General features: G+C 35.2%; 1 non-coding gene across 1 annotated transcript; it reads right to left on the bottom strand.

The window, feature by feature from the left end:
• Nucleotides 1-11,333: 11,333 nt before the first annotated feature.
• LOC122704227 lies at nt 11,334-11,440 on the bottom strand. Its single transcript, XR_006343827.1, has one exon. It is a non-coding gene; the product is annotated as a U6 spliceosomal RNA (small nuclear RNA).
• Between the last annotated feature and the right edge of the window lie 3,039 nt (nt 11,441-14,479).

Here is a 14,479-nt window from a genome sequence, read left to right as displayed (position 1 = left end):
AGTCGCTTAGTCATGTCTGACTCTTTATGACCCCATGGACTATAGCATGCCAGGCTTCCCTGTCCATCACCAACTCCCGGTGCTTGCTTAAACTCATGTCCATTGAGTCAGTGATGCCATCCAACCATTTTAACCTCTGTCATCCCCTTCTCCTCCTGCCTTCAATCTTTCCCAGCACCAGGGTCTTTTCCAATGAGTCATTTCTTCACATCAAGTGACCAAAGTATTGGAGCTTCAGCTTCAGCATCAGTCCTTCCAATGAATATTCAGGACTGATTTCCTTTAGGATTAACTGGTTGGATCTCCTTGCCATCCAAGGGACTCTCAAGAGTCTTCTCTAACACCACAGTTCAAAAGCATCAATTCTTCGGTGCTCAGCTTTCTGTATAGTCCAACTCTCACATCCATACATGACTACTGGGAAAAAACATAGCTTTGACTAGATGGACTTTTGTTGGCAAAGTAATGTCTCTGCTTTTTAATATGCTGTCTACATTTGTCATAGCTTTTCTTCCAAGGAGCAAGCTGATTTCAACTCCTTGTTCTAACATTTATTTTCCAATTTCTCTTTTGCTAAATTTCCTCAGTAGGAATTGGGGGATAATAACAGTATCTATATCAGATTATTACTGTAAGTACTAATTAAAGTAAAATATATAAAACACTAATGACAGTGTTGGTATATATTAAATGTTCAACAGAGGTTAACTATATTTACTATATTAATAAATATACAAAGAATTATAAACATATAGTGGATTCTGAAATGCATAGTCACTTTAAGAATTTATTGAAAACCACCATCAGCGTGTTAGCTATTAGAATATTTTTTCCCTCTTGTCCTTGACTGTATTCATCTTCCAAGGTAATTGATAATTGGCTCATCATGCTGGATCATAACTCTTCTTCACTGAGGTCCAGGACATACTGAAATATGTTTCTTGTTTCAGGACTCTATTAATAAACCTTGGTTTAAGGGGGTTTTCTCAGAATATGAGTGGTAGTAATGAGTGTTGTTTAAATGCACAGACTTTAGGCTTTAGAGTCAGACAATCTGGATTTAACCTCTTATAAGCTTTGTGACCATGGACATATTCCTTAAACTTTTGAGCCTCAGTCTGCTAATCCAAAAAATAAAATTATATCAGTAGCTAATTCATACTTTTGGCTTGAAAATTAAATAGAAGAGCACATTTAATGCCCTCTACACAATACTGTCAAACAATGTGTCCAATAAATATTCCTTGTTCAGCAAGTTGAAGGCATGACCTCCATCATTCTTGAGAAACCATTAGCACTAATTGATTACCTGGAGACTAGCTTTTTCTTTTTCTTTCTTTCTTTTTTTTTTTTTTTGTGGGAGGGGACAGAAATATTGCCAGAATATTTAACATTTCGACTGTACTTTGGAGGAAAACAGACTTTACTAGGCAGAAGCAGGGAGGTTAAAAATTCTTGGAAATAGCATGTAACAAGAGATAATAAATAAAAAGCTTAGAATACTGTAAGTTGTCCAGTATGGCAGGAACCACAGACTGAGGTGTCATATAGAGGCTGGGTTCAAGTAGGAGCCAGGGTAGCAGAGAATGTTTTCTTTGTTCTATGGAGTATGTTTCTAAAATATAATCAGTATTATAAAGAGGAGAAAGAATAAATATTATTTGTTTGCCTTTGCTTTTTGGAGAATTACTTAGCTGATAAAACTGTGATTTTAAAATGATACCTATTTGGAAACTAAAGTTTGATTTTTTTTTTTTTTGGAGAGGAATGTAAATAGATTTTTCAGTCATTGTAAGAATCATGGCACATTTAAGTTTGTGAATCTGGTAGTACTTTTTGTTTTTTATTGTATTCTTTACTTTTGGAAGCCCCCGCCTCAGGACTGCCTGACATTTAGCATTCTCCCACTATCCCTTCAGGATCTCATTGTCTCAGATGATTTCTTTTGCTTACCTCTTTCCTTTCCCAAACTCTACCTGAGATCATACTCTCGTCTAGCTGTCACAAAGGATAGGATCCGATAAATTATTTTGCCATAAAGTATAAATGATCAATAAACTCAAAGCTATTACCACAGATTCCCCCATACACACACAAAAGCATAGCTGGTCTGATATTCAAAACTTTAATTCGTGTTAGTATGACAGAGAAGTCCCATATTGCAAAAGGAAATTTCTAGCAATAACTTAGCTGGGCTAATTTCACTCCTCCTTTGAGAAGCTACCACCAGGAGAGCCAACCTTCAGCTACAATGCGGTTTCCCTACCGGGACATTGTCACAGCATCTCCAGTTATTCACTCTTAGTTCTCAGAGTACCGGTTACAGAAGTGATGGTCAAACAAGCATGAGCGCTAAGTATGAGGCCCCAGTGGACGCTTTTCCCTTGTTTTGAGTGATGGTCAACACCAAAGGCAGAGCGCCCCTAAGCACCAGTGGGGATGGAAAGATCTCTGTGGAATCATGTTTCAGTTGGAACATTGATCATCTTCAGTTCACTTTATCTTAAATGGTTATTGGTATAAATCAATTTTCCTGAAAAAAATGTGGAAGCAAATTAGGAATAGTTTGTGCAGGCTTTCCAGATTGTTGCATAAATGATCAGGAGCAGTCTGACACTGTTTCTTTATAGCAGTCACTGAATTTTACCATTGACAACAGATACCTGCCTGCTTCTTTTAAGCCATTTTAATTTTGGCTTCACTTCATAGGGTATCGATAATTAATTGCATCAGCTCTACTACTTTAATAAAACTGGTCATCCACAAAGCAAATATGTATTGCTTAATTTTCAGTTTGAGAGTTGATAACCACTGAAAATTAATCATCCATAGAAAGGGAACTAAGCAGCACTTCTAATCTCTGAAAAGATTGCCAGTCCATTAGAGTTATGTGCTATAATCAATTCACATATAACTGTATAATTTATAAGCTCCAAATTAGATCAGCTATCTATTAGACCTAATAAAAATGGAAATATATTAATCAGATTAGAAAAATAAAGGAGAAAATTAGCAGGGAATGGGATGCAGTACCCCTGGAAAAAAAAAAAAAACAACAAAGTTGTGAAAATTGAATGGGTTAACCTGGTTTCCCCTATATGCAGCAATATACTTTTATAGATAATTCTCTGTAGTTTATATATAAAAGTTTAAAAAAAGGTTCTTCTTGGAAATTATTTGGAAGCTAATATGCCTAAACAAAAAGTTCTTCATATCATGTATTACTTCCAAGAGAATATAACGTTTACTGAGCACATGTTACATGCCAGGTGTGGCGTTAGGCCTATGGGACGTAGGCATGCCTTTTGTGATTAATATTCTTATTGAGCTCACTTTCTAAGTTATAGACATCATTAACTATCTTTTTCCTAGATATCCAGATCAAAGAAACCGTAAGTTTTAGCTAGTGTTTCAAAACCATAAATATTTGACGTTCAGTAAAGTTTTAATGCCCATTAAGAAATCTGGTTTCACATTTAAGCTACGTTCCTTCATTACCTCATCTTGCTCCTTTACTCACTATCCTAGCTTGAGCCAAACTCCTATTGAACCACCAGAAGCAGCAGTCACTGGAACCAGTGATCACCAGCTTCATGAAAAAGTCAGGGTAGAAATGGAATTGCTTTCTTTAAAAAAAAAAAAAATCTCTAAAAAATCACATTTTCATGTTTTTCAACATTGCTAGTTTTCTCCCAAATGAATTTCCTACCTTAAAGAAAGTGAAACAAGAAAGTAATAAAATGTCTTAGACATATAAGTAGCCATTACTTACATATTTGGAACTTCACAGTATCTAGGGTAATGAAAACACCCATAGGGGTTATAGTTAATCACGTATTTGTTGTTTTTTTCATTCAAAATTTGAATATCCCTCTCTTCTAGTTCCAAAGGGAACTGAAAATATGTCTGTAAAAGGAAATTTCATGTATATAGTATCCTCTGCATAAGTCAGTTAACCAGGCATGAATTTGTATGTGCCTGAAAGACATACAACTTAATCTAAATCTGTGCTGCAAACAACTAATGAACTCCAGCATTTCAACTTTGACAACTCTGCCTCAGTATTAAACAGTCATTTATATAATTTCTCTTTAAAATTAAAAAAAAATGAAACTTTGGGTCTTCAAGAAACAGTGTAAGGAAAATGAAAAGACAAACTATTGATTGAGGAAAATATTTGCCGAACAACATAACCTACTAAAGGATTTCTATATAGAATTTATAAAGAACATTCAAAACAATAAGAAGAGACATGTGCAGTACAACTTAAATGGTCAAAGAATTGGAATAGACACCTTGCAAAAGATAATATAGAAAAGGCAATACAGGGTGCTGAATGCAAATGCTGACTATCGTTAGTCACCAGGGAAGTTAATTTCAAACCAGAATAAGATAGCATTACACATTGATTAAAATGGCTGGGAAGACAAAACAAGAAACAAAGCAAATAAAATCCTACCTGATACACAATAATCATATGATCCGTGATCCAGTCATCTTACTCCCAAGTTTCTAACACAAGCTAAATGAAAACTTAGGTTCATACACTTATGTGTATGTTTATGGTGGCTTTATCCATAATCAATTCAACTGCAAACAACACAAATATTCTTCAACTGTTGAATGAATAAATACACTGTGGTATGCCCATACAAATGGCTACTACTGATACATGCAACAAAAATGATAATTTGCAAGCAAACTGTATTAAGTGCATAATGCACTATGCTGCATATTCTATGATTCTATTTATATAATATTCTACAAACCAATTATTGCATGCTTAGCACTCAGAGTGAGGGAAGAGACTGACTACAACCTGTAGAAATTTTCTTAGGAGATAGTACTGTTCTATATTCTGATTCTAGGGGAGAATCTATCATTATGCTTTTGTTCCAACTCAGAACTGTACATTTTAGTTATGCCTCAATAAAATGAAATATGTAATATAAAATAACTGAAATCAGGATTATAAACTTTAAATGATAATGGGTTCAAAATAAGGCACATGTTCTGAATTTTTCTTTTACAAATTAATAACTGCTTTAAGTGCATTTATTAAGATTGAATGTATTAAATGTACAGTGTTTTTTTAACAAGATAGGTTATACAAAAATTATTTTTTCTGTTGGAGTTTAGCAGCAAGATACCAAGCTTTAACTTAATTTATATTTGTCTTATCTCATATAGAATATTGCTTTTAAATGCTTTGGTATTTAAATACTTTTAAATACTGTGGACTATCACATAGACATACAACCATTTCCTCTCCTCTGATTTACATTTCATGCTGCCATAATGAACTTCTACTCCTCTATTTCCATTAGGACTCCTATCACATTTACCCTGGACCTCTCAAGTATTCATTGCAATAAGATTATTTCAAACTTCATCATAAGATAACTCAAGGCATTCAGTACTGTTGACCATTTTATCCTATATAGGAGAATAAATTATGTCTTGAATTTTGGCACATCTTCTACTGGATTCCCATTCTAACTCTGTGGCTACTCCTCTGTTCCCTTTGATTGCCTTTTTCTTTTGTAAATAAGTTAACATTTGCTGTCTTTCTATTTCTGCACACTCTTCAGTTAATACATTCTTCCTGGATAAGGCCATCTCCTACCATACCTTCAACAACTCTCGATATACTTATGACTTCACCCCAATCCATGGTGGCCCCCCAGTATCAGCCTGAAGTGCAGGCTTACATTTATTTTAAACTCTCATCTTCATTATCCTGCAGCGCAGTGAATTCCAGCCATCTTTCAGTTTACTCAGTGAAGTCATCTCTGCAAACATTTTCATCAGTGTTTCTTAGCCAAAGTCTTCTGCTTTCCTCCCAAGTAAGTATAAGGTTAGCCATTTGGGCACAACTTCTGAATGATAGAGCCTTGGGAATGATAGTGTAATTTCATCAGATAGCCTTGAACTAGAGGAACATGGGACGATTTATACTTGAGATAACATCTCTCTCTCTCTCTTTCTCTCTTTATTTCTCCTGGCTAGTAAAGTAACCTGGATGTTTCCTCTTGGTTGGAAATTACCCCATATGAAATAACTTGCAATATTTACGTTGGTATAATTAGGCCTTAGGGCAAAGAATATTTTATTCTCTTTCTTTGGTTCTTGTACTATTTCTTGTTCCTTTTCTCTGGGTCTTTTACCAACATCAATGGAGGTTTGAAAGAACAAGAAATGTATTGCACAAAAATATAAATATTTGAGAAACAAAGATCCATACACAGAGAAAGATACTCATATAAATTATTATATTAACAGAAAACAGAGGGTTGGGGGTTAGGAGATGTGTCTCTGGGATTTTAAGCTAACTAGAAGATCAAGGAAAGTGTTCAACTATATAAAATTTTGGCCTTGGGATTGCCAATGTCAAGGGAATGACCAGTGAAAATAGACTAGCTGCCCTAGATTCTGCTTACCTATAGCTTGTGCTGTACTGTTTTTCCACCTTGATGAACTTTCTTATTCCCCTTTAATGAAACTGATAAGTTCTAAAACAATATGAAAACACATAACATAAAATATAAAACAGACAAGTACCCACCAGTCAGAATGAAGAAATGTTAATATTTTATTGCTTCTGCTTCAGATTTCATTTTATTGTTTTTTCAAATGAAAGATATATGACATTATGAAAGATGGTAAAGTCCTTTTTGTTCTCCATTGAAATCACATTATCTTATCTCATTTTCCAGAGATAAATATTGTGTATGCCTTCCTGTTCATGATTTTTATTATTTTGTCACTAAATCCATAGGTATTGCTTGCATCGTTGTTTTAAAAATGTATATAAATGCTATTAGTGTATGTGTTATTTCGGAAGTTTTTTTTTTTTTTTTTTAGTATTGGTTTTTTATATCTATCCATGTTTACATATATTAATATAGTTTTGTTGCTATAAGAACTGAGTGACTGCACAGTAATTTATTATTCTCTTAACTAAGGACACCACTGGAATGGATATATTCGTGCATATCATCTGTGGCTAATATGTACAAGAGTTTCTCTTGGGCATGTATTTAAAATTAGCATTGCTGAGTCACAAATTATATACCTCACTATATCCAGATATTTACAAGTTGCCCTCTTAACATGTTTTACCATTTTATTCACCCACCAGTAGTGAATGATTTTCAGTTTTTTTGTCCTTGTTAAATCTTAGTGGAATGAGATTTTTTTTTTCTTTTTCTTTTTTTGTATTTGGGGCTTCCAAGGTGGTGCTAGTGGTAAAGAATCCACCGGCCAATTCAGGAGCCTTAAGAGATGTGGCTTTGATCCCTGGTTGGGAAGATCCCCTGGAGGAGGAATGACAACCCATTCTGGTATTCTTGCCTGAAAAATCTCATGGACAGAGGACCTGGAGGGGTGCAGTTCGTGGGATCGTAAAAGAGGTGGACATGACTTAGCGACTAAGCAACGATATATTTTCCTTGATAATTAAAGAAGATGAGTGTTTCTTTATGTAGTGATTTTCCTTTGGTGTTTATTCTTTTGTGATTGCTTATTATTTTGTTCTATTTAAAATACAGAAACAAAAGTTATTAAGGAAAATGTATACTAAGATCTGTTTTTATATAACTTATAAATCATGACTAAGAGCTGAGGCCACCTGTGTCAACAGGTCTACAGGATTTATGCCATCAAATTCTTGCCCAAAAAGATGAGACTGTAAACCAATAAATATTTCACTATTTGCTTCAGGAAATTCTTCCATACTAATACTTATGGGTATAGAGTTTGCTCATCTGGGGAAATGGTTTTGCTGCAAGATATTAGATTGTTCATCTGGGTAAAAAACTAGTTTGTCAAACAACTATTTATCATGACTCACTTCAAAATCATTATCTCTCTATGTCTACCAAAATTATGTCACAAACTTCTTTCAAAATCAAGCAGCTCTGTACTTTGAAAGAACAACCTTAAATCACTTGAACCCAAACTCTAAAACCTCAGTTCAGTCGTTCAGTCGTGTCCAACTCTTTGCGACACCGTGGACTGCAGCAAGCCAGGCCTCTGTGTCCATCACCAACTCCCAGAGTTTACTTAAATTCATGTCCATTGAGTTGGTGATACCATCCAACCATCTCATCCTCTGTCGTCCCCTTCTCCTTCTGCCCTCAATTTTTCCCAGCATCAGGGTCTTTTCAAATGAGTCAGTTCTTCGCATCAGGTGGCCAAAGTATTGGAGTTTCAGCTTCAACATCAGTCCTTCCAATGAACACCCAGGACTGATATCCTTTAGGATGGACTGGTTGGATCTCCTTGCAGTCCAAGGGACTCTCAAGAGTCCTCTCCAACACCACAGTTCAAAAGCATCAGTTCTTCAGTGCTCAGCTTTCTTTACACTCCGACTCTCACATCCATACATGACTACTGGAAAAACCATAGCCTTGACTAGGTGGACCTTTGTTGGCAAAGTAATATCTCTGCTTTTTAATATACTGTCTAGATTGGTCATAACTTTTCTTACAAGGAATAAGTGTCTTGTAATTTCATGGATGCAGTCACCATCTGCTGTGATTTTGGAGTCCAAAAAAATAAAGTCAGCCACTGTTTCTCCATCTATTTGCCATGAAGTGATGGGACCAGATGCCATGATCTTAGTTTTCTAAATGTGATCTTTAAGCCAACTTTCTCACTCTCCTATTTCACTTTCATCAAGAGGCTCTTTAGTTCTTTTTCACTTTCTGCCATAAGGGTGGTGTCATCTGCATATCTGAGGTTATTGATATTTCTCCCTGCAATCTTGATTCCAGCTTGTGCTTCATCCAGCCTAGCATTCCTCATAATGTACTCTGCACATAAGTTAAATAAGCAGGGTGACAGTATACAGCCTTGACATACTCCTTTTCCCATTTGGAACCAGTCTGTTGTTCCATGTCCAGTTCTAACTGTTGCTTCCTGACCTGCATACAGGTTTCTCAAGAGGCAGGTCAGGTGGTCTGGTATTCCCATCACCTTCAGAACTTTCCACAGTTTATTGTGATCCACACAGTCAAAGGCTTTGGCATAGTCAATAAGGAAGAAATAGATGTTTTTCTGGAACTCTCTTTTTTGATGATTCAGCGGATGTTAGTAATTTGATCTCTGGTCTGCCCTTTCTAAAACGAGCTTGAACATCTTGAAGTTCATGGTTCATGTATTGTTGAAGCCTGGCTTGGAGAATTTTGAGTATTACTTTACTAGTATGTGAGATGAGTGCAATTGTGCTTAAGTATCCTTTCTTTTTATTTTTTATTTTATTTTTTGCTAATTTTACCCGTTAAACTATGGTTGATTCAAAATACTGTGTTAGTTTCATGTGTTCAGCTTTATGTTGTTTCCTATTATAGGTTATTAGAAGATATTGAGTATAGTTTGATGTGCTATACAGTAAATCCTGGTATTTATCTATTTTACATATAGTGATATGTATCTATTAATCACCAGCTTCTAATTTATCCCTCTCCTTCCCCTTTTCCATTTGGTAAACATAAATTTGTTTTCTATATCTGTGCATCTGTTTCTGTTTTGTAAATAAGTTGATTTGTATTTTTATTTGCTTCCACATACATATAAGTGATATCATACAATATTTATCTTTCTCTGCTGATTTACTACACTTAGTATAAATTCTAGGTTTATCTATGTTGCTGAAATTGCTACTAGTTCATTCTTTTTATGGCTGAGTAATGTTTCACTATATATGTGTATATATTTGTATTATATATATATGTTGTTTGGTGAAGAGTTATATCTGTAGAAATTAGATTAAACTTTTAACGCTCTTTGTCAAAAGGTCTAGATTGTTACAATTTTTGTTTGCATAAAAAATCTATTTCTGGGATAGATGATTAAACTTTCTTCCTGTGTTTGATATTCTTTTTAAATTTATACTTTAATTCTATAATTTTGCTTTATTATTTTTGCATGCATAGGTCATTAAATTTCACAGTGGTTGTCTTCTCAGTGAAAGGTAGTTTTTTTTTTTTCATTTATTTTTATTAGTTGGAGGCTAATTACTTCACAACATTGCAGTGGGTTTTGTCATACATTGACACGAATCAGCCATGGAGTTACATGTGTTCCCCATCCCGATCCCCCCTCCCACCTCCCTCTCCACCCGATTCCTCTGGGTCTTCCCAGTGCACCAGGCCCGAGCACTTGTCTCATGCATCCCACCTGAGCTGGTGATCTGTTTCCCTATAGATAATATACATGCTGTTCTGTCGAAACATCCCACCCTCGCCTTCTCCCACAGAGTCCAAAAGTCTGTTCTGTACATCTGTGTCTCTTTTTCTGTTTTGCGTATAGGGTTATCATTACCATCTTTCTAAATTCCATATATATGTTTTAGTATGCTGTAATGATCTTTATCTTTCTGGCTTACTTCACTCTGTATAATGGGCTCCAGTTTCATCCATCTCATTAGAACTGATTCAAATGAATTCTTTTTAATGGCTGAGTAATATTCCATGGTGTATATGTACCACAGCTTCCTTATCCATTCATCTGCTGATGGGCATCTAGGTTGCTTCCATGTCCTGGCTATAATAAACAGTGCTGCGATGAACACTGGGGTGCACATGTCTCTTTCAGATCTGGTTTCCTCAGTGTGTATGCCCAGGAGTGGGATTGCTGGGTCATATGGCAGTTCTATTTCCAGTTTTTTAAGAAATCTCCACACTGTTTTCCATAGCGGCTGTACTAGTTTGCGTTCCCACCAACAGTGTAAGAGGGTTCCCTTTTCTCCACACCCTCTCCAGCATTTATTGCTTGTAGACTTTTGGATAGCAGCCATCCTGACTGGCGTGTAATGGTACCTCATTGTGGTTTTGATTTGCATTTCTCTGATAATGAGTGATGTTGAGCATCTTTTCATGTGTTTGTTAGCCATCTGTATGTCTTCTTTGGAGAAATGGCTGTTTAGTTCTTTGGCCCATTTTTTGATTGGGTCATTTATTTTTCTGGAATTGAGCTGCAGGAGTTGTTTGTATATTTTTGAGATTAATCCTTTGTCTGTTTCTTCATTTGCTATTATTTTCTTCCAATCTGAGGGCTGTCTTTTCACCTTGCTTATAGTTTCCTTTGTTGTGCAAAAGCTTTTAAGTTTCATTAGGTCCCATTTGTTTATTTTTGCTTTTATTTCCAATATTCTGGGAGGTGGGTCATAGAGGATCTTGCTGTGATTTATGTCGGAGAGTGTTTTGCTTGTGTTCTCCTCTAGGAGTTTTACAGTTTCTGGTCTTACATTTAGATCTTTAATCCATTTTGAGTTTATTTTTGTGTATGGTGTTAGAAAGTGTTCTAGTTTCATTCTTTTACAAGTGGTTAAAAATATGGAACGCTTCACGAATTTGCGTGTCATCCTTGTGCAGGGGCCATGCTAATCTTCTCTGTATCATTCCAATTTTAGTATATGTGCTGCCGAAGTGAGCACTAAAAGGTAGTTTTAGTAACATATAGTTTCTCTCTTTATAACCATCAATACTGTTACTTTGAACTTTTTTTCTGATATGGATGTTTTTCTACCAATTTACTTTTTAGTAAAATTTCCCTTTTATATATTCTTCTGTCCCTCAATATTGAACTTTTGTTTTCATTTTTCCTGAAATTAACACTTTAAGCAGTTTATCTGGATTACAAATATATATACACATATATTTTACTGAATGCAATGAGTAGATATATATTTCCTTTACATTTGTAACATTTCTACTCAATTTGTGGTCTTCATGACTTTATTTCATGTTTTTATGATAGGACATCCTTAAAATTAGACTTGCTTCTTACAGTTAATGGTTTTCTCTTATTTTCTGCCTCTTGGGGATTGATTTTGTTTTTGTTACATTTGTTTCTGCCTTTTCTATTGATTGCTTTTTATTATTCATTTTTCTTTTACTTGTCTGGAAAGCATAGATTTTATTTCTGCTATTTTAGTGCCTAACATTCATGCTAAGCTTGTAAAGTTCTTTGTGTGTCTTACAGTTAAGGAAATAAAATAATAAAATGGCATGGAAAAGGATATTGTTAATGTAAAAGAAACAAATTGGGATCTAAGGAAACTCCATTTCAGAACCAATAAATAAATATAAACCACAACACAAAGAATAGACACAATTGAAAAGTGAATCTATATTTTGAATAAAAAGAATGCAGAACACAAAAGCGAAGTACTCAAGATAATTAGAAATAAAATAACAGCTAGAGAAGACAGAAATTTGTAATTAAATACAAGGACAATTGATTTCTTTTAATTAGAGAACACAATAAATGCAAACAAAACAAAAAAAAATAAAATTGGGTATAATTTCATGACATGAATAAGGAATTGAATACAGGCATAAAAGACATTGTTCTTATGTTCATAGGATGCATTGTTGAAAGACAAGAGAAGATTAATAGAATCATAATGAGTAACTAAGCTTGTATTTATAAGAGAACAAATTTCTGTAAGATTTAAGGATATGTATATAATGGGAAGACTCAGTCAACATTGATATTTAGGGAAAAACTTCCTGAGATCTGAAGAATGAATAAATGGTAACTTATTGAAGCAAAGAGGAAAAACACCCCAAAGTATTAATAACATGTGTGAAGACTTCAACTGAGAAAAAACATGGGGTGTTTCAGGAAATGAAAATAATTGCATTATTATGGACTAAATTGTGTCTCCTTCTCCAAGCTCAAGTTTTGAAGCCCTGATGCCCACTATCTCAGTATGTTGACTGCATTTGGAGATAAGGTCTTCAAAGAGATAATTAAGTTGAAATAATTAGTTTAGGCCATAATCTAATCTAATCTCATGTTCTTACATGAAGAGAAAATTACACTCACAAAGATACATCAGGGAATCTATATGCATGAGAAGAAAGACTGTGAAGACACCATGAGAGTCCAAAAGAAAGGCCTTGGGAGAAATTAAACCTGCCAACACTTTGATCTTGGACTTCTAGCCTCCAGAACTATGATAAAAGGCATATCTGTATTTTAAGCCATCCAGTCTGAGGTATTTTGTATGACAGTGCTGGTAAACTAATACATGCATGTAGGTGGAGCTGAGAGAGTTAAGGGGAAGAATGCAGCAAGACGAAATGGACATGAAACAAGGTTTGACCCTGCAGGTTTTATAAATTATGTGAAAGGTGATTTTCTCTAAGTAGAATGAGAAGCAAAAAGGGAGTTTAGAGAAGGGCTATGACATAATCAGATCTACATTTGCAAGATCAGTCTAACTACTTTATAGGAAATAAATATGGAAACAGGCCAGACTGGAGGGAAACACAGTGATAAGTGTTTGCAGTGGTCTAAGGAAAAGATGAAAGTTGCATTGGACCAAATGTTTGAACCCCTTCCCTCCCACAGTTCTTGGGTTGGAACCTAATCTCTAATGCGATATTAGTTGGAGATGGGGCCTTTGGAAGGTAATTGGGTTGTGATAGGGAGGCCCTCATGATTGGATTAATATAAAAAGAGACAGGAGAGACGTTGCTGCTTCTGTCTGTCTCCATCATGTTTGGATACAGCAAGAAGGTGGCAGTCTATAAATCAGGAAGATTGTCCTCACCAGCACCTAATTGATTGGCACCTTGACCTTTCAGCCTCCAGGACTGTGAGAAATACATTTCTGTTGTTTAAGCTAACTTAGTCTCTGGTATTCATTAGAGTAGATGAAGGTGGATAAACCAAAGGCAGTTTACACTGTAATTTAATCTGCTAATCTGCCACGTACCATACTTAATATTTTATACTTCTGTCTTCTCATGCAAGTGTCCCTGCTTCCATTATGACACTAAAACATAGAACAAAAGTTTGATTCTTTACATATATGTTTAGTAGCATCAAACACTGTGTGTTCTTGTGGTAAGAATGTTATCTGATTTATCTTGTTTTTTTGGAGAAGTGTATGGCATCTGATGTACTCAACAAAGACTTGCTGCATAAATGAATAAGGAGTCGATGAGTTATCTTTCCAGAACATTCTGCAATGTGGCTATTGTATTTTTCTGAGCTCCTCTCCTCTCTGTTGTCATCCTTGTGGTCTACCTGGGGATGACCTAAAGAAATGTAGGAATGTCATCCATCTGCCTGCCATAGACAAGTCAGATCTGTCACCTTCTTTATTTGATTCTCCAAAAAAATCCTCCTACATTTTGCTTTGATTTATCCATTTAATCTGCTCTTTCTATCTCTCTAGGTACTATGAATCATGTGTTTTCTTACTTCTGGCTTGGCTTGGAAAATTGGTTAGCCTCTTTGCTGATACCTTGTGTTTGGGGCTTTAGACCATGGGTTATGATCGATTTACCACATATGAGTATTTGTGTTTTGCATTCATCCTTTGATGTTTCTTTGTTTTTCTTTGTAGCTGGGTTTGCTCTAATGTAAGTAGGATTAGCATTGAAATACTTCTATCTGAATTCTCATGAAGTCTTCCTGATTCTTTACTTGAAACTTGCTTTACTGAGGCACCCTTGCC

This window comes from Cervus elaphus, chromosome 11, assembly GCF_910594005.1.
Source record: "Cervus elaphus chromosome 11, mCerEla1.1, whole genome shotgun sequence".
Classification (NCBI taxonomy): Eukaryota; Metazoa; Chordata; class Mammalia; order Artiodactyla; family Cervidae; genus Cervus; species Cervus elaphus.
Note: the sequence above shows the minus strand (reverse complement) of the source record. Positions and strands in the feature narration are given on the sequence as shown.